This window comes from Ursus arctos, chromosome X, assembly GCF_023065955.2.
Source record: "Ursus arctos isolate Adak ecotype North America chromosome X, UrsArc2.0, whole genome shotgun sequence".
Classification (NCBI taxonomy): Eukaryota; Metazoa; Chordata; class Mammalia; order Carnivora; family Ursidae; genus Ursus; species Ursus arctos.
Window position 1 is genome coordinate 11040466 of NC_079873.1, and position 21913 is coordinate 11062378.

At 41.0% G+C, this 21913-nt stretch overlaps 1 protein-coding gene and 1 pseudogene across 1 annotated transcript in view; one reads left to right on the forward strand and one right to left on the reverse strand.

The window, feature by feature from the left end:
• Positions 1-21913, reverse strand: part of FANCB (FA complementation group B) — a 275840-nt gene that overhangs the window by 153497 nt on the left and 100430 nt on the right. The window lies entirely within an intron of this gene.
• On the forward strand, positions 18412-18683 carry LOC113240814 (small EDRK-rich factor 2-like; annotated as a pseudogene).

Below are 21913 nucleotides of genomic sequence, written 5' to 3' on the forward strand. Positions count from 1 at the left end.
GAAAGCCTTGGATGGATCTATTTTTTTTCCTTTTTTGCTCACCAGTATCATTAAAATGGGCTCACATGTTAGGGTCTGTAGACTGCAAATATCTGAACATCACACATCAAAATAAGCAAAAAGGTCCTGTTAATGGATCCTGGGAGGCATCAAGGTAACATTCAATATGTGCTCTTATTTGGTTCCCTCTTTCAGAAATTTTCTTAATGGCTCTGGGGACTGATTTAGCAAGCTGTTAATGAAATGGCGAGGCAACACTAGCTTGCAAATCAATCTGAAGATTCTGTCTGTATCCTAGCTCCATCCAGTCTGTGGGTTGACTGAGGGGGCAAGAGGACCCCAAATCTCAGACTGAAAACGAATTGAGGCTGATTTTATACCTTTCCTCCCTAGCCCTAGTGAGGAGATGGCTTTTTTTTTTTATTCCAGCTTTTTTACCTCCCCAGCTTCTTTCCCCTCTAAGTTGTTCAGAATCCTGCAAACAACAGTCCCCTTTCCCACTTGGTCAGACAAACACACAACCCACTGTTTTGCTGAAAGCCCCTAACTGCCTCCAAACCAAATAAAAGCCTTGAGACTTATGACTGGGGATTCCGGATTTTTAAGAAACAGTTTTTTTTTTAAAGATTGTATTTATTTATTTGAGAGAGAGTGAGCACAAGCAGGGGGAAGGGCAGAATGGGGGGAAGCAGACTCCCCACTGAGCAGGAAGCCCAATGTGGGGCTTGATCCCAGGACCCCGAGATCATGACCTGAGCCAAAGGCAGACGCTCAACCAACTGAGCCACCCAGGTGCCCCTTTTAAGAAACAGTCTTAACAACAACTCCTATTAGGGGTATTTCAGGTGGTTGAGGGGGAGCAAGCTGGAGATACATTTGAGGCCTTTTGGACATCTCTGATTCTATGGTTATATTTTGACAAAATCATTCAGTCAAAACTTTTAGCATTCCACATACTCCTTCAGAGAGAAACTATACCAGCTGCAGACAGTTTTGAATGCTTGGATCTTATTCTGGAATGGGAATGAGAAATGAGGCTGGAAAGAAAAGCTGGGATGAAAAGATAAAGTCACATGCCCGCTTAAAGGATCTTGGGATTTCTCTTCTAAGTAATGACACACCATTACAAGGTTTTAAGCAGGGGAGAGCCAGAATTGATTTTGCATATCAGAACAAAATTATGGCTATAGAGCACAGAAGAGACAGGAGGAGGATGAAAGAGGGATGATCTCTGAAGTTTTGAAATTAAATATTCCTGTTGAAACTTGACAAGATCCATCTACTGCTCAACATAGCTTAAGCAAAGGAGAACGTCTAGTCTGGACAAAGAGGGAAACAAAACGGACCCTAGAAATGTGGATGAACATTTTTACCAGTTAAAATTCACCAAAATTCACCATGTCACCAGCTGAAAATTCAGTAACATTCCATTTCCAGTTACAATCAAGAGTTAAGCAAAATGGTAAGGTATTATCACTCTGTGATTAAAGACACGGGCTTCAGCACTGGAAAGGCCTGGGTTCAAGTCTCAAATCTGTCACTGTTCCTTCTGTTCCTGTTCCTGTTTCTTTGATGTGTTGCTTACCCTCTTAAATTCTCACTTTCCCCACCTACAATGTCAGGAATGAGAGCAGCACCTGATTTGCAATGACCTTGAGGCTCACACAAGGAAACTGTCAGAACCTACAACACAGGGTTTGTGGAAAGGGTCTTGTTTCCCAAACTTGGTGGTTTCTCTACATGTGAAGGGATCCCACTAGGGTATTCCTTCTGGCTCCTCTCTGCCCTTCTCTGGACAGGAAAAGTAACTGAATCTGATCGTGGAGTTTGAAGGTGTTTTCCTGCCCCCCCATCTCCTCTTTCCTTTCTCTTGGGGGATGGCCAATCCTCCAAAATTGCATGTTGTGCTCTGGTCTTGCCATATGTTTTCAACATAATGGAAATGTTTGCCATGGAGGAAATATTTTCCACATTTCCCTTCAGGGAAAGCCCATGGTTCTCCAGCACGATCTATGACTCAACAGACAAGTGTGACTAATTCTAGAGCGCAGAATTTTAGAGCTTGCTCGCCCACAGATATAAATCACACTTTCCAATATCAGTGCTATTTACAATAAAAGTGGCACAAATATACCACACAGAATGTGTCTTTGGTTAATGTTTTCTCAAGAAAATCCCTCTTGGCTTTTAATATCCCTACTTCACCTAAGTACTTTTTAAGGGAATGAGGGTTGTATTAAAAAATTACATTTATGCCTTAAAAAATCAATACAACATTTTTTAACAAAAGAGTGTACGGGAAACATCTCCAGTTTCATTCCTAATGCAATTGGCATTTAGAATAAATCAAGTTTAGATGGATCAGAAGCACACACAGATATTTTGAAGTGCTCCAGAGTGTCAACAGAGGGGATTTGTGGCTAGGATATTGCTGGCACTAAAAAAGACATGGCTGTAGACAAAGCAACTGCTTGTTACCAACCATATTAATTATTTGGTGTCAACAAAGCAATGTTTTAAGCATTCTACCTTATGATATGACAGTTTGTTCTTTATATATGGGCATTTTAATGTGTTTGGGTTGTGGTTGGGGGTTTGGGGTTGATGTGTAATGCGTGGTGATTTCTCCCATTTAAAATAATTGGAAAAGAGCTCCTTTAACATTTTTGTGGGGAACATCTGATTTCATTAACAGAAAACCAGTGTTAAGCAAGAGATGTTGACATTTTTGGCCTCCCATCTGCCTCACCTACTTTTCTGATTTTTCAATTAGCTCACAACTCAATGGAAAAAGCAGATGGCTATTTGTTGGCCTCTACTAATAAAAAGAATAAGGCAAAAGTGACAGGATGTCACTTTCAAGATCAGGTCACAAAAGATTGACTTCTGTCTTGCTCTTCCTTGGTCTTATTGCTTGCTTGCTCTGAAGAATCAAGCTGCCATGTTTTGAAATGCCCTATGGAGAGGTCTGTGTGGCAAGGAATTGAGGGAGTGCTCTGGCCAACAAGCAGCAAGGAACTGAGGCCCTAGACCTACGAGGCCTATGAGGGACTGAATCCTGCCAACAATCATATAAATGAGCTTGGAAACAAATCCTCCACCAGTTGAGCCTTGAGTTGATTGCAGTCCTGGCCAACACTTTGATTTCATCCTGTAAGAGACTCTGAGCCAGGGGACCCAGCTAAGCCATGCACAGATTTCCGACCCATGGAAACTGTGCAATAATAAATGTTTGTTGTATTTAGCTGTTAAGTTTTAAGGCAATTTGTTGTGCAGCAATAGATAACTAACACAATCAGCAAACATATGCTGCTGAAGAGATAAATGCATGACTTAATTATTCCCCCAAAAGCTCAGCTGATTTGGATCCTTAGGTACTTACTTCCAGGAAATGGACCAAGACTTTCTGAGTATGCTTGGGTTTATGGGAAAATTACATAGGGCATGTGCCCAAAACTTGGTTGGATTGCATCAGTTTAAATCAATCATAAATTTAGAGAATTGCTGTCTGGAAAGGAACTTTGAGGTCATCAGCCAAACACCCTCATTTTATAGAAATGGAAACTGAGATTTAGAAGAGCTAAGTGACTTACTTGCCCAGGGCCATAGGATCTATGTAAGTGTCATGACAGGACCCAAGGCTTCTGATTTCCACTACAGAACTCTTTCATGACATCCCATGACAGTGTTTAGAGGACAGGAATATCAGAAGGGCTGGAGGAATCCTGAATGTAGAAAGTCAGGCTCGAGAAGGGCTTAGAACAGTGGGTGGGATTAGGGAAGGCATTCCACATGAATGGTTCATGACAAACACTGATGGGACTCTACCTCATGGGAGGGCTACTAAGGATCAAGATCTCCATGGTTTGGTTAATCATCTTGAAGCACATATGAAAGGTGAGGATGGGGAGGCCTTGGAAAGAAATGGTACCTACAAAAAGGAGAAGTCAGCAGAGAAAGGAGGACAAATCTTGGTGGAGGGGCAAACCAAGGAAGGAACATTTGCATAAGATTTTATGGCAAGCAGATAGAGTGAATCTGGAACTAGAAAAAATGGGTGGGCAAGAAGAGATGGTGGGCATCAGAATTTGGGAAACTTGCTAGTTTCATAGTCTTGAAGCAGAAGGAAAGAGGAAGTGTTCACACCTAAAGATACAGGGCTCAGACCTGTGCTTAGGATGTACCAAACCCTCACCTGGATCTTATGGCATTTGTATTATCCATTATATGACTGTATGAGCTGCCAGATATGGTTATGTAGTGTTCAATTTATACCGCTGTACATCACAGACCCGTCCGTGATAGGCTAATCAGGCTTTGGGAACTAACATGTAAATTTAGCCCACAAGACATCACCTTTAAAGAAATTCTTGAGAAATCATTGATTTCTTTAAATTACTGATTCCTCAGACCTGCACTGAAGAATCCCAAATGTAATAGCCTGTCATAAAGTGGTCTGGTGGATTCTGCAATAATTTCCTGACTCCTGACACAGACACCAGGGCGTCAGAGAGGAGCCAAAAGGACAGTGGACTAGAGTCACAAGTCTGGCTTCTAGTCCAGCGTGACTGAACCTCTGTGCACTTCATTTTCTTCAACTGCCCAATGTAGATAATAAAAGCTGCCTGTCCTATGTCACAAAGCTTCTATGTGGGTTGGAGTTTGAAAAGCATGAAAGAGTTGTACAAATACATGGTTATATATAAAAAGAGTTTCCACTAAATTGTCCATTGTTGCCATGAAAAGGCCTTTTTTTCTCTCTCCATAATGGCTTCCTTCACAAAGAACAAAGAAGTTCAAAGGCTGAATTACATAAAATTATATAACACTGTCACAGCACATGCAATAAATATTAGGACTGAGGATGATTCACAAAGATAATAGGATCAAGGCCCTGCAAAGCAGAGCATTTAATTCCTATGATCCTGGCCAGTGAGGAGACGTAAGGATAAATCTTCAAGGTTTCAGTTTTGGAAGACGTACCAGAATCCAAATGATGAAAGCAAAAGGAAGTGGTGGGATGAACGTGGAGACTTCTCTGACATATTAATTAAGGTAATGCTAGCTGTTGTAACAAATAAGCCCCCAAATCTCAGAGTCTTAATACGATAAAGCTTTATCATTCACTCATGCAAAGTCCAAATGGGCATTTCTTTTTTTTAAAGATTTTATTCATTTATTTATTTGAGAGAGAGCAAGTGCACGGGCACACACAAGTTGGGGGAGGACCAAAGGGAGAGGGAGCAGATTCCCCACTAATCAGGGAGCCCAATGCGGGGCCCAATCCTAGGACCCTAAGATCATGATCTGAGCCAAAACAGATGCTTAACTGACTGAGCCACCCAGGGGCCCCCAAATGGGCATTTCTTTTTTTTTTTTTAAAGATTTTACTTATTTATTTGACAGAGATAGAGACAGCCAGCGAGAGAGGGAACACAAGCAGGGGGAGTGGGAGAGGAAGAAGCAGGCTCCCAGCGGAAGAGCCTGACATGAACGCCGGGATCACGCCCTGAGCCGAAGGCAGACGCTTAACGACTGAGCCACCCAGGCGCCCCCAAATGGGCATTTCTGATTGGCAGGTAGCTTTCCTCTCTTTCAAGTGGTGATTTGGAACCGAGGGTCCCTTGACGGCTCAAGCATCACCATGGGCTCAAAGGCCCATGCTGAATCCTCTGTATCTGTCGTGTAGAAAAAAGATAGAGAACAAGGAACACCTGCTTTCAACTACTTATCCCTGGAGATGATACACATTACTATCATTCACATTCCTGTGGTGAGAACCTGTCACATGGTCCCACTAGATACAAGAAAGATATGAAATGTAGTTCCTGGCTTGCCAGCAATGACTCAACACTATCAAAAAAGGAGTTCAAACCTTTGGGGAACAGGTAGCCATCTCTTCCTCACCACAGAACAAAGAGAGAACATAGATTTCTAACATTTTGCATCCTTTCCTTTTGCCAGCATTTCTATGCAATACATGCATCAAAGGTTTTTATAGCTAGAAATGTTGCCAATAAAACAGATAGCATTGCTTGGAAAGCCACTGCCATTTATCCTTAAATCATACGAAAATAGTCCAGCATGGTTCTAAATCAGAGATCAGAAGCTTATGGGAGGACATCATAAAAAAGAAAAAAAAAAGCTTTGAAGTCAAGTCAGGCTGGGTTTTAATCTCTGTTCCAGCCCAAGCAATAATGGGGCTTGCACAATTTATTTAACCCTTCTAAACCTCAAAGTCTTCAGCAACAGCATAAGCTCAATAATAAGATCCTGAAAGGATTTTGTGAAGACTCATCGAGATGGTATGGCAAGTTCTTGGCCTATAAAAGGCACTTGTAAAATAGCGCCCTCACAGCATCTACAGAAGTTGAGTACATACATCCCATATGGCCAGGTTTACACCCAATGCATATACATATTTACCCAAAGTTAAGTACCAGAATGATCGAAGAAGCACTATTCATAACAACTAAAATGCAGAAATGTTACATATGCCCACTAAGAATAGAATGGACAAATAGATTGTAGCGTATCTTCTATGTAATACTACATGGCCATGAAAATGAACAAACTACAGCTACGTGCACCTGTATGGGTGAATCTCACAAATATTGAGCAAAAGATACAAGAGATACCTACTGTGTGACTCCATTTATATGAAGTTCCAAACAGACACATTTCATCTACCCCGTTAGAAGTCAAAATGACGGGGGTGCCTGCGTGGCGCAGTCGTTAGGCGTCTGCCTTCGGCTCAGGGCGTGATCCCGGCGTTCTGGGATCGGGCCCCGCATCGGGCTCCTCTGCTGGGAGCCTGCTTTTTCCTCTCCCACTCCCCCTGCTTGTGTTCCCTCTCTCGCTGGCTGTCTCTCTCTCTGTCAAATAAATAAATAAAATCTTAAAAAAAAAGAAGAAGAAGAAGTCAAAATGACGGCTACCCTTGGAAGAAGCTATTGAATGGGAATAGATGTGAGAATGGCTTGTGGGAGGCAGGTGACATTCTCTTTTGGAAGGAGGGAGGTGCCCGTTACAGAGCAGATTCAGTTGGTGAGAATTCATTAAGCTGTACACTTACATCAATAAAAAAAGTTTTTAAAAATATCATCCTTCCCCTGAGAGACTTCCAACATGCTTAAATATTACTCATGAGTGCCACTAGCCTTTGGAAGGGGAAAAAAAAGAGTTAAATGGAGCAGGAGGGGTGAAATGTGAAAGTAAGCCAGAGAGAAGGAGGCGAGATGGTGAGGATGCAGAATAAGACTAGAGGATACCAAGAGCCAGAGATACTACCACTTGTCTTAAAAATGCTATTTTGTGTTATATGCCCCAAATCCCTGACAATAACAAAAGGGTCCAGGACATTTTTTCCACTCTGACATGGGCCTTCTTATTTGGGCTAAGTTTTAGTGCTGCTAAAAATACAAGTCTTCCCTATGGGCAATCAACTACATGTCTTCCAGATTATAATGTGTCTTTCTATTCCATATGCCACCCTGTCATTTCTGTCATTGTGATTCTTCTTTCCTGTGTCATCTTGGGGAGCTATGGGTATATGTATGTGTGTATATGGGGAAGGGGTTGATCCTTACCAATCCCAGTCCTCACAATCTGTACCACTTACCCTGATCACCAATGGAGGCTTCCAACATCATGATCATGTAAAAATCTTTTTCTGCTAGTATCATCCCAGATAGCCTAGCTTCTACAGGGGCAACCACATGATAACTCAAGCCTGGGCTCACTATACATCCATATATTTAATGAGGCACCCAACTATAACCATAAATATATGTTATGTGTAGTTATCACATAATAACAAAGAATCACTAAGATGACACCACTAGAAGTCACCGATCATCACATGTGATTTTGTTTTATAACTATTTTATAAATGTTAGCAGCAATAGGAACCTTAACAAATTACCTCTCCATTTAATCTAGGGAGAAAATTGAGGCCAAGAGAATTGAATAACTTGCTTTAAAATATAAAGATAGTTGTGGCAGAACCAAGACAAAAATCCAGATTTTCTTTTTCCTACCTAGTACCCTTTATACCACATATTTTTAAAAGGCTTCTGTTTACATGTACTGGGCATAAAATGCACATGGTTTCAGCATTCTCCATGTCCCATTTCGATAATAAGCCCCAAGTTCTGATGTCTACATAAATAAGTATCTTGGCTTGTGCCTAAAACAAATGTATTAATATAGTGTTGTTAGGAAGTTTGTGAAGGAAGCTGTATCAGTTAATTTTTTATTTCCTCAATTGTTGAGTTTTCCTTTTTACCTTTTTTGAAACATTTTATTTTTTTTAAAGATTTTATTTATTTATTTGACAAAGAGACAGACAGTAAGAGAGGGAACACAAGCAGGGGGAGTGGGAGAGGGAGAAGGTAGTGGGGCTGAGCAGGGAGCCCGACACGGGGCTCGATCCCAGGACCCTGGGATCATGACCTAAGCCGAAGGCAGATGCTTAATGACTGAGCCACCCAGGCGCCCCCTTTTTTGGAAACACTTTAAAACTTAAAGATACAAAAATAGTATAAAGAACCCCTATATAACTTTGCCCAGACTGATCAATTTTTATTTATTTATTTATTTTTTTTAAAGATCTTATTTATTTATTTGACAGAGATAGAGACAGCCAGCGAGAGAGGGAACACAAGCAGGGGGAGTGGGAGAGGAAGAAACAGGCTCATAGCAGAGGAGCCTGATGTGGGGCTCGATCCCATAATGCCGGAATCACGCCCTGAGCCGAAGGCAGACGCTTAACCGCTGTGCCACCCAGGCGCCCCAAGACTGATCAATTTTTAATATTTGCTACAGTTGCTTTATAATTCTGTCTTCTACCTTCTTCCTCTTCCTCTTTCATCTTCTTCCTCCTTCTCTCTCACCTATTATTATTATTATTATCCTCTGAGAGTATCATTATTAGTATTTTTCTCTGAGTAAGTTACATAAATCATGCCACTGTATCGCAGAACACTTCAGTGTATATTTCCCAAGGGAAAGGATGTTTTCTTACATAACCACAATATAATTACCAAATTCAAGACAATACTATTATCTATTCCATAGTCCACATTACAATTTTTTCAATTGTCCCAGCAATGTCTCTTAGAGCATTTCCCCCACACAGTCCAGGATCCAATCTAATATGACATATTACGTTTAATTTTCATGGTTCTTTGTTATCCTCCAATCTGGAACAGTTCTTTGGTCTTTCTCTTCTTTCATGATATTGACATTTTTTTTTTGAAAAATGCAGGTCTTTTTTTGGTAATAGAATGTTCTTTAATTTAGGTTGTATCTGTTAGTTTTTGCTATATAATAAACCACCCCCAAACTTAGCAGCTTAAACAAAAATTTGTTACAACAAAAATTTATCATTTCTCAAATATTCGGTGGGTCAGCTAAATGATTCTTCCGGTTTGCACCAGCTTGACTGGGGTTGGATGGTCTAGGATGAGCTCTCTCACGTGTCTAGCAATTAGATGAATATGAGCTGGGGGGATAAGGATGACCTAGCCATGTGTCTCTCATCATCTGCATTAGTGGGCTAACCTGGGCTCATTCACGTGATGGTGGTCACGGTTCTGAAGCTCAGCAAGGGAGCAAGCCCCAGTGTACAAACATTTCCCAAGCCTTTGCTCGCGTCTTATTTGTTAATGCCCCATTGGCCAAAGGAAGTCACAAGGCCAGCTCAGAGTCAGTGTGGGAGAACACTCTCATAGATCATGGATAGAAAAAATAGAATAACTTGTGGCCATTTTTATCATCTACCATAGAAGCTAAACACAGGGGCTGAAATTTTTTTTTAAGGAAGAATATGCTATTAATAGAAGAAATGAGGAGAAAAGACAAAAGCCTCCAAAATAGGGAGGTACAAATACTTAAAATTTATATCCTTGAAAGAATCTGAAATCAGGATGCCACACCACTGAGGGAAAAGGGCCTATAACACAAGCTGCCTTTTTTAAATTGGTCAAAGGGGTCAAATTTAAGAGCCTGTACATGAAGTGTAATGCTCACTCTCTGACAGAGAATTCTGTGCAGAGGAGTATGTCCTTATGGTAAGACGAACAAGAGAGAAAAGATTAAGGGACACTGGCAATCTTTCTCCCTGTTGGGGCAGGGACAGAGAGGCCTGAGACTGTGATGAAGAAGGGAGCGTACACCCATTTTACAGACAACATGAGCAGCTCCTTCATCAGTGCAGAGCACTGCTAGGCAGCAACGGAGGCCCTGAAATACCCAAATTTACCGCTGTTTTTCAAGAAAATATGGAAATCTAGACTGAAATGTGAAATTTCCAGACTCTCTAAATGTTGCTTCAAGTATTTTTAAGAGCACATTCACATGCTAAATTAGGCCCAAGGACCACGCATTTGAAAACTCAATTGTCTAACCAACAATCAAAAAAATTAAACTACAAGAACAGAAAGGGTTTAAATTTTGGATAAATGAAATGCTTATCCAATCACCTTAGACACAATCTCTCTCTTAACCTGTGACTATGTAAAATGTACCTTTTTTTATGCTCAGTAACTACAAGACTTAGCATCATATACATAGCATGGATACACCTTTAAGCTCAATAACCATCATCTGCAGCATGATATATTATGCATAGCATAGATGATTGAACCTTGTAATACTGCCATATGCAGACCTTCCAAAGGTAATGGAAAACTGACAAAGAATAAGACCATGACACAATTTCTGAAATCAAAAGCCTGAGTTTATTTCTTAAGGGAGAGAGAGTTTTACTGGTCAGGCCCAGTCTCTCTGAGCAAAACAAACTGCTGATTTAGGGGATGGGTTTGTTTTGAGGTTACACTGTCAAAGATACAGGAGTGGTCAATCTTGGAAACATGTTCAAAGTCAGCGGCTTCCCATTAGGTGACTGTCAAAGTGTGAGACTGACACTGAATGGCTGGCTTTCAGATAAGACAGCTAGACAGCTTTAATTCTTGTTTTGGGGTTTGATTGTTACTGTGGCTAGAGCATGGGCTGTCTCTCCCTAAGAATGTGAGGGCTTTTGTGAATTATTGGAATTAACTGTGTAGAACTAATGTGGGACACTGCAAAGGTTACACTGTCATGGCCTCATGCGGGCATAGATGCTATCTACCAATGGGCTATGAGCTTATTACCACAAGGGGTGTGGCTCCTCTGTGACATCATGGCTCCCCAAGTAGAAAGTCAAGGCCACTTCTCATCTCAACCTAAGAAGAGCTCTATCAATGCAGACAGGTGGCTCTTGCTACTCTGAAAGGTGATGTGAACCCTCATCTACTACCCTCATGAACTACAAAAACCATTAAGTCCAAAAAATGGTATTTCATTGAAAGCATAGTCTCTCTGATGCCCCAATACTGAGACAAAAGGGGTGAATAAGAGAAAGCATGGGATACTGAAGAGGAACAGAAGGGGAAAAAAAAAGAAACCAAAGTAAAGGTAGTCTTGTATCTTATTACAACTACATTTGGAATCAGAGAATAGATTAAAATTCAGGCAGCCAGATAGTGTTCATTTTTTATATATTCCTGTGAAAGAGTTCCTAAATCCCATGATGACTTTTTCTCCTTATTAATAGCATATCCCTAGCTTCAAATAAAATAGGATGTGGGATATCCCTTTACAAATATGAAGCCAAGTTAGATCTTATATGAGATTCCCCTCTCCTGCCTTCTCATGTAAAGAGGGTCACAGGGAGTTTCAGAGAATTGGGAGGTCTCCAAAAAGGGCCATAGGGAATAGGTGAGACAAGAAGAACCTTGCTGGGTGTTCAGTGCCAAATGACAATGCCATGTATTTCAATCAGTCTTACATCTATCTGACCCTTTCAGTGGGAAATCTGCGTCCCCCCCAAACCGACAGGCTACAAGGAGTGGCTTTAAAGCAACATAATAAGAGAATGTGTTGTTTCTCATAACTGCTTGTTCATCCATCCATTCCACAAACATGGAGCATTTACTAAAAGCATAGGCTTCAGAACAAAATAAAATTCATCCCTGGGCTCAAAGCACCACAATCTTAAAAGAAAAAGAAAGACACAGATACATAGACATACCAGTGAGTACAGAGGTAGGATCACTGTCTGAAGCAGGGAGGTATTTAAATAAGTAACACTCCCTGTGGGTTTTGAGAATTCACCAAGGTGGTATTTGAATTGGATCTAGAAAGAAGAGAAATGGCTTTCCAGGAATTTTTGGGTAAACCATAGGATAAAGCTTCATGGTGGGAAATGGAAATTTAAAAGTTAGTCTTGGATTTGTCAATAGATTCTTAGTTCTGGCACCAAAAGCACAAGCAACAAAAGAAAAAGTAGTTATCGTACTTCATTAAAATTAAAAACTTTTGTGCATGAAAGGACACTATCATAAAAGTGAAAAGACAACTTGCACAATGGGAGACAATATTTGCAAATCATATATCTGATAAGAGTCTCATATCCAGAATGTAAAGAGAACTTTTAGAACACAATACAAAAAACAAAACAAAACAAACAAACAAACAAAAAAACCAATCCTAAGGACAAATGAGCAAAAGGCTTGAATAGACATTTCTCCAAAAAAGATACACAAATGGCACATAAACACATGAAAGGTACTCAACATCACTAGTCATTAAGGAAATGTAAGTCAAAACCACAGTGAGTTACCACTTCACATGCACTAGGATGCCTATAATCAAAACACAGAAAATTGCAAGTGCTGGCAAGGATGTAGAGATATTTGAACCCTCATACTTTGCTGGTGGAAATGTAAAATGGTGCAGCCCCTGGCAAAACAGTGCAGCAGCTCCTCAAAAAGTTAAACATAGAGTTACCATATGACCCCGCAATTTCACTCCTAGGTAAATACCCAAAAGAATGGAAAGCAGGTATTCAAATAAAAACTTGTATACAAATATTTATAGCAGCACTATTCACAATCACCAACAGCTAGAAACAACTGAAATGTTCATTCACTGATAAATGGATAAACAAAATGTAGCCTCTCATACCATGGAATATTATTAAATAGCCACAAAATATATACCCTTATAGAGGTAATCTTAGAAGGTTTTTAAGAGTAACACTGCAGTTTAGTATTTGAGAAAGAGTCTGGGTAATTGTAAATAAATTACTGAAGAGGGAATGGTGACAGGGAGGTCAGTTGCAAATGATTCCAGAGACGATGAGGGTTTGAATTAAGGCATCGCAGAAGAGGTGGAGAAAAGAGGCTGCCATGAGATAAGCTTTGAAACAGAATGGATAGCAGCTCAAGACTGGATATAACGGTGAGATATTATAAGGAGTTGGGGACACAGTGCCGGGAGAAGTAGACGGCAGTATTATCAACACTGAGTGATATATTAAGAACAGGTCTGAGGGGAGTCCTAAAACTTAAGCAGCTGCACATTGGGGGAAGGTATGTAGACAATGGATTAGTAGTACAACTGTGAGATCTGGGCCAAGACTGAACTTTTAGAGGGCTAAGAAACAATTGCCTCTTTTGACCAACACCAAGGAAAGTGGGTCCATTCTGGGCCCATGCATCTCATCACTTTCCAGATCAGTGATCATAGGTTTTACAGAATGAACGGCAACAGTCTCAGAAGCTCTAATTGGCTTATTCACTCTGGTATTGATGTTTTCTGAAGTGAAGGACCTTGCATCGAATCATTGTTTTTTCCTGGATCAGCCAGAGGATTTAAGTGGCACTTTTCACAGAAGAAATGGGGAGGCTGGAGGAGCTGCTGGTTTGCTTTTGTTGGCTATCAGGCACTCCTGCAGTAGTCATGCACTCTGCAAATGCTACTGTAAAGAATGCTAATTGCAGCTGGAAGAACAGTGTCAACAAGGCACTACTTTCTGGTCATATGAAGAAAATGAAGTAGGGTAGGGAGAATGAGCAAGGTCAGTTGGGGTCATTCAAGAGATGCAGAGTGCCTGAAACAGAGAGAATGTCAGCAGTAGGGGTGGAAAGAAAAAACTGGTCATAAGAGGGTTTTCTGAGGTAGAACACATAGGATTTAGTGAATGGATACAGAGTGGTGAGAAAGATTATGAAAGGCTGAGAAACAGTGGAGGGTGGAAAGTGGATGATGGATACATGAGGAATAGACACGAAACAGGTCTCAGGCAGGTACAATCCTTGCTGGAGAGGATGAGCACATCCCTATTTAGAGAGTTAGCTTTCTCTAAAGAGAGTGAACAGGGGGGCACTATGAATGTGTGCATGCAGTAGATGTGACGGTGAAACCTCAGTGGGGATGAATAAAGACAGCATGATGGCGGAAGCCTGGTCATGACACGGGGAAAGGGCCATTTTGGACAGAACCATCTCAGTGTATAGAGGAGGATGCGTTGACCACACAAGTCTACTAGAGGGTATCAAGGATGTCCTCTTGGCCCAAGCATGAGTCTGCATGTCTAATACTAAAGTGTTGGAATCAGGGGCACCTGGGTGGCTCTGCAGGTTAAGCGTCTGACTCTTGGTTTCGGTTCGGGTTATAATCTCAGGGTTATGGGATCAAGCTCTGTGTTGGGCTCCACACTCGGCGGGGAGTCTGCTTGAAGATTCTCTCCCTCAGCCCCTCCCCCTCCATCTAGCAAATAAATTAAGTAAGTAAGTAAGTGTTGGAATCATGCTTCTTTCCCCAGCCAGCAATGTTACTATGGTCAAAAGCCCCATTAAGACAGTGGCCCTCAGGCTTTTCTTATTTTCTTTACAGTAGCATTTGCAGAGTGCATGACTACTGCAGGAGTGCCTGATAGCCAACAAAAGCAAACCAGCAGCTCCTCCAGCCTTCCCATTTCTTCTGTGAAAAGTGCCAGTTAAGTCCTCTGGCTGATCCAGGAAAAAACAATGATTCGATGCAAGGTCCTTCACTTCAGAAAACATCAATACCAGAGTCAATAAACCCTCATAAGATCAAATACTTCTGTGGTCCACAACTACTGAAATAGCAGTCAATTTGTCTCCATGCACCAGGCTTGCTTCCTTTCAATTCATTCTTCAAACTTTAGCCAGAGATATGAATTGTGTTTTGATATTTTGGGTGTTATTGCAGTGTCTAGCATTGTGTTTAGCAAGTAATTAGAGTTAAATACTTAAGGATTGACAAAAATGAATTTTGATCTTTCACTTACTTTAACCTTTTAGTGGCTCCTCAGGATAAAGTCCAAATTTGAGCATGGTTTGCAGGGCAGTGAGCCATCTAGAACTGACCTAGCTTTCTGCCATCTGTTTTGACTACTCTCTTGTATTTCAGAAAATGGTCTAAACCAAGCTTGGGAAGGTAGACTGGTGCTAGAGTGCTTGGTTTCCTATAAACCACATTAGATGCCTCACTCCTTGATTTCAAAAGTCTGATGTCTTCATCCTATCACCCAATTCCACTTCTAGATATCTGTTCAACATATGTTGTTGTTCACCAAAGCCATGCACAAGGATGTTCATAGCAGCACTGTATACAACAGTCCCAAAGGGGAAATAACCCAGTTCATCCACATGAACAGGAATCAACGTGGTATCCCCTTAAAAGGCAATACTGTGCAGCCATGAGACAAAAGTAACTACAGCTAAATGTAACAACATGAATGCCTCTCACAAACATAACACTGGGGAGGAAAGCCAGGTACAGAAGAGCATGTGCCATATTAGTCCAAGTTTATAAAGTATAAAGAATCAAAATTAAACTATGATGTTACAAATTAGGACAGGGTTACCCTTGCAGAGGAGAAGGGTAGGTTCCTCTCTGGAACAGGACACAGGTAGGCTTCTGGGAGGCAGGTCACACTGTTTCTTGATCTGAACAACAGTTGCATGGGTGTTCGCTTTGTGAAAATGTATCCATCTGCACACTTAGGATTTATGCACTTTTCCTGTCATACCACAGTTGTTGACAATTTTAAAAGTTCTCTGCCTTCACACTCTGCATCCCTCCTTTTTTGCCTAAATAATTCTTGCTCTTCCAACTTTCAATATCCCTTTCTCCAGAAGCCCTTTCTTGAATTCCTAGACTATTTTAGCTCATCCTGCTGTACACTCCAAGTCCCCTGTTGTTCACCTATCTTAACAACTCTCCACATTTAATTACAATTACTTGTTGGATCAAGTTTTGCAAATTGGCTTTATATATCTTTTCAGGCACATTGTGAAAGTGCACAAATTTTAATAGAGGGCATGAGAAGGGAGTAAGATTTAATAATACTCTCCCAAGGGTAGATATCAGCCCCAATATAGTGCGAAAGATAGAAGGGTGAACTAGTTATCTATTGCTTTGTAACAAATGACTACAAACTTAGCAGTTTAAAACATCATACACTTATTCTCTCACAGTTTCTATGCCTCAAAACCCTGGGTACAGATTAGCTGGGTCCCCTACTTCAGGGTCTCACGAAGGTATGATAAAGGTGACACCAGAGCTGCATTCCTTTTGGGAGTCCGAGGTCCTCTCCCAAGCTCACATGGCTGTTAGCTGAATTTAGTTCCTTGCCACTGTAGAACTGAGATCCCCTCTTTCTTGTTCACGTCGGCTGAGGGCCACTCTCTACTCCTAGAGTCAACCCATCTTGTCACACACAGACCCTCTAGCGGGTCTCTCAACAAGGCAGCTCCTTCAAGGCAAGGAGAGTCTCTTGCTCTAGTAGGCTAAAAGGGACTCATATACTGTAAAAGAATTATGATAATGAAATCCTATTACCTTTGCCATATAATATAACCTAATCAAGGGAGTGACATCTTATCACCTTTGTCTTATTATGTTGGCTAGAAGCAAGTCCCAGGCTCTGCCCACATTCAAAGAGAAGGTATTATACACGGGTATAACTCATTAAGGGTTATCTTAGAAGTCTGCCTTTCACAAATAGGTAATATTTAGAGAGTGAGGGAGATCTTATCAGCAGCCCTCAAATCCCACATTATAGATGTGGGAATCAGCCTCCAAGATGGCACCCTATGATCATACCCTTGTATAATCCCCTCCTACATTGAATGAGAATGGTCTATGTGACCAAGAGAAATTGGCAGAAATGATAACATGTGACTTCTGAGATTATATCAGAGAATACCATGCAGTTTCTACCTTTGTCACTTGTTCTCAGAGAAGCTGGCCATTACACCATAAGGACACTGTAACAGCCCTTTGGAGAAGCCCACATGGCAAGGCCTACTGCCAATAAGGTTATGGGATTCAAAAAAAGAGTGCCAATTAAATTTGGATTTCTGATAAACAATGAATAACAGTAAAAGTATGTCCCAAATACTACAGACTTCTATTGCAAAATTATTTATTGTTTATCAGAAATGCAAATTGAACTGGGCATCCTGCGGTATTTATTGTTTGTTTTCCAAACTCTGCTAGCCCTACCTGCCAGCAGCCATGTGAGTGAAACGGATTCCCCAGCCCAGCTTCAATCAAAACTTCAGCTGACTGCAGCCACAGCTGACATCTTGACTGCAACCTTGGGAGAGACCCTGAACCAGAAACTCCAGGCTCAGCTGCTCCTGAATTCCTGACCCACAGAAACTGAGACCATACATGCTTGTTATTTAAAGCCCCAAAGTTTGGGGAGTAATTTATTACACAGGAAGTGATGACTAATACAATAGGTAACTGTCTACCCACTACCTTGCCCAATCAGCCTCTCTCTTCATGAGACACAATCAAGAATGGTTCCATTGTTTAAGAAGCAAATCCCCTTCTTTCGCCGAAGAGTAAGAAAACAGTTCAGAAATGACAGCTCATCATCTATTAATGAAATGCCTCAGTATCTATGTGAATTAAATCTGTCAAACAGGACTTACTGGCTAGGGAAGTCAGAAGGCGTTTTTTGTTGTTCTTGCTTCCTGAAGTTGGCAACAGCAGCTTCAACATAACAAAGCCTGACAGCTAGATTCAGCCTGAAAATGCTGATGATAGGCAAGTGATATCTGTTAGAAATAGAAAGTCCTGCAGTTCCTCAAGCCAAGAGGGGAACGACAAATGCGCATTAGACTACTGAGATCTGCCAGTGTCCACTCTGTCTCTGGAGGGACAGAAAGACGTTTAAAAATGATTTACACATTATTAAACATGTAGCTGGAGAGAAGGGAGTAAACAAAGCAAAGGATCTTAAGACCCATGGTTCTCAACTAAGGGCGATTTTATCACCACCCCCCTTCCCCAGCAGACACTGGGCAATGGCTGGAGACATTTTTGATGGTCAAAATGGGGTGGTGGAAGCTCCTGGCATCTAGTGAGTAGAGGCCAGGGATGCTGCTAAGCACCCCACAGTGCACACGACAGCCCCACACGTCAAAGAATTATCTGACCCAAAATGTCGTCAGATTGAGAAATCCTGCTTAATAAGAGAAATATAGGATTGGACAGAACAAGGGGACACAACAGTGGCAGGCCGGAGCCTCTGCCGTCTCCATGACCTGCGGAAATCAGCACGAACTCACCCGCCAGAAGAATATGAAAATGCGGAGTGACTGGGGGAAGGGAAGGCGCCGAGATGACAGGCTTTCTGCTGCTGCCTGCAAGCGGAGGGCCCCATCGTGTCTACCCCACGGACTCAGAGTTCATGCGGCAGAAGCAGAAAAGGGCCAAAGAGAAGGAGGAACCCAAGTAGCTTTGTGGCTTCGTGTCCAACCCTCTTGCCCTTCGCCTGCGTGCCTGGAGCCCGTCCCACCACGCTTGCGTCTTCTCCTCTACTGCTCACAGGTCCCAGCCCCGATGGCACTCCCTTTGCCCTGAGTCTGCGGCAGGTGCCCTCTGTGCTTCCTTCCCCTCAGGTACCCTCTTTCCCCCTGGGCCACGCCTGGGGTCGTGGGGGTTACCTCTTCCCAGTGGTTTTTTTTCCTGTGGGGCTTACCCCGAAGTATTAAAAGTAGCTTTGTAATTTAAAAAGAGAGAGAGAGAGAGAGAGATGATCTCCTTCAAATTATGACAGGGTTACATCCTGATAAACCCATCATGAGGCGAAACTATCATCAGGTAAAAAGGCATTTACTACACCTAACCTACTGAACATCATAGCTTAGGCTAGCCTATCTTCAGTGTGGTCAGAACACTTGTTTTAGGCTACAGTTAGGCAAAATCATCTCAACACGAGGGCTCTTTTATAATCAAGTACTGATTTTCTCATGTAATTCATTGAATATTGTGGTGAAAGAGAAAAACAGAATGGTTGTCTGAAGACAGAATGACTGTCAGCGTTTCTGTTGTTTGCCCTCATGATCACATGGCTGGCTGGGAACTGCAGCTCCCTGCCCTGCCCAGCATCACAAGAGAGGATTGTATCGCATATTGCCAGCCCGGGAAAAGATCCAAATTCAAAATTCCAAGTATAGTCTGTGTATCACTTTCACACCAACTTATAAAGTTGAAAAATCACAAGTTGACCATCAGAAGTCGGGACCATCTGAATTCTTTGTTATACTGACAAATCAGATTGATGTAACACTCTGATATTCAGAACATTTCTACTTTGAAAACACTTAGTTCATTGATCCATTGTATACTCTTTCATTCCATATTCATTCATATATTCATACTTCATTCAACAAATTTTTATTGAGTGATTTGCTGTGCCAGGTGCTTTGGGAAAAACTGTGTATAAGAAATTCATTCAGCCATTAAATAAATTAGTAAGCACTTGGAAGTGATATGGAGGAGGAATCAGATGTGTGTTCTTCCCTCAAAAAAACAAAATTTTGAGTTAATACTGAATGCAAATAGAAAAAATACAGGAAAAAAATGAAGTAACACTCTGTTGACTTAATAATCAAAGCTTTGTGTAATTCTAGTAATGGGTCATTTTCTTCAGGCAAACATTTAGAGAGCACTTATCACAAGACCACAGGCCAGGTAAAGGATGCATCACTGGGCTAATGTATGAAACTAGCTGGTCATGTGTGTTTTCACTGACCTCCATTTGTCTTGAATCTTATACAGCATATAGTAATTTATGAAGAGATTTTAAAAAGTGTTTGTGAAAAACAGCAATCGAATGAAATGAAAAATGTCCATGATGACCGAAGAGCTAGCCTTAGGATACAAACATATCTTGCACAAAAACTTCAGCTCAGAAGAAAACATGAACAAGCATTTCAACTTAGCAAAGGTGGGGGCCTGTGAAGGCTCTGAACATGCTTCTTGTGAATGGTGAATTATAACAGTGCTATCAAATCAGAAAATAGGAGGACCTAGGAGTCCCAGAAGAGGTTTCAAAGGCAAGAACGGCAAAGGTGTAGTCCTAAAGCAGTTTGGATGCAGGATGCAGGAAGGAACAGAATAGGATATCGGTGGAAAGGCCATAACTGAAATTTAGAGGATACCCAGTGCTCAATAAGATGCTCGCATCTAAACAAAGGCATGGAAGGAGGAAAGGAGTGAAAGTATCTTTTATATTGTTCAGTACTACTTCAATTAAAACTATTTTTATAGTTTTATAGTTTATCTACCTGCTAGAATGATTTATTACCAAAAAGATAAGCTAGTAAATGTTGGCGAGGATATAAAGAAAAGGGAAAGCTTATACAGTGTTGGTGGGAATGTAAATTGGTGCAGCTACTATGGAAACACTATAAGCGTTCCTCAAAAAACAAGAAATAGAACTACCGTACAATCCAGCAACCTCACTTCTGGGTATGTATCCAAAGGAAATGAAATCATTATGTTGAAGTGATATCTACACTCCAATGTTCTTTGCAGCATTATTCACAATAGCCAAAATATGGAAACAACCTAGGTGTCTATCTACAGATGAATGAATAAAGAAAATGTGTCATATATATATATATATATATATATATATATATATATATATATATATATATATATAAATATAAAATGCAATATTACCTAGCCATAAAAAAGAAGGAAAGCCTGCCATTTGTGATAAGATGGATGAATCTGGAGTATATTATGCTAAGTGAAATATGCCAGACAGAAAGAGAAATACTGTATATTCTCACTTGTATGTGGACTCTAAAAAAGTCAAACTCATGGAAACAGAGACTAGAAGAGTAGTTTCCAGGGGCTGTGGGGTGCGAGAAATAGGGAGATGTTGGTCAAAGTGTACAAACTTTCAGTTATAACATGAATAAGTTCTGGGGGTCTAATAAGCATGGTGACTACAGTTGATAATATTGGATTGTATACTTGAACTTTTCAAGAGAATAGATCTTTTTTAAAGGAAGATTTTATTTATTTATTTATTTATTTATTTATTTATTTATTTGAGAGAGAGCACAGAAGTGGGGAGGGGAGGGGCAAGGGGAGAAGCAGACTCCCTGCTGAGCAGGGAGCCCGATGCAGGGCTCGATCCCAGGACCCTGAGATCATGACCTGAGCCCAAGGCAGACACTTAACCGACTGAGTTACCCAGGTGCCCCAGAGACTACATCTGCGTGGTAACTATGCGAGGTGATGGATGTGTTCATTAACTTGATTATGATAATCATTTCATAATGTATACATATAGTAAATCGTTAATTATACATTGTAAATATATAAAATTTTGTCAATTATACCTTAGTAAAACTGAGGGCAGGGAACTATCTTTACAAAACGGGATTCTTAGCTCTCATAACCAGCAAGAGTGTGATTCTAGTTAGAGATACCTGAAGCAGGAGATCTATGTCACTAGGACACTCTATAGATGTCAGCCTTTTTCTTTCTTGCTGTGTTCTCCAAGAAGCAAAACCATGCTTGCTTATAACTGCAGGCTAAAAACGTCACATCTCTAAACCCTACAATGAGCTTCCCCATTCAAAGAGATCCTAGGGAAAGAGTCTAACTGGCTTGGCCTGTGTCAACAATCTGTCTGTTGAATCAACTATCAGGATGTGATGAGATTCTTTGTTTAATGGCCTTCAACCAAAACACATGATTAGACTGAAAAGGAGCAACTACCTGAAAGAAAGAGGGC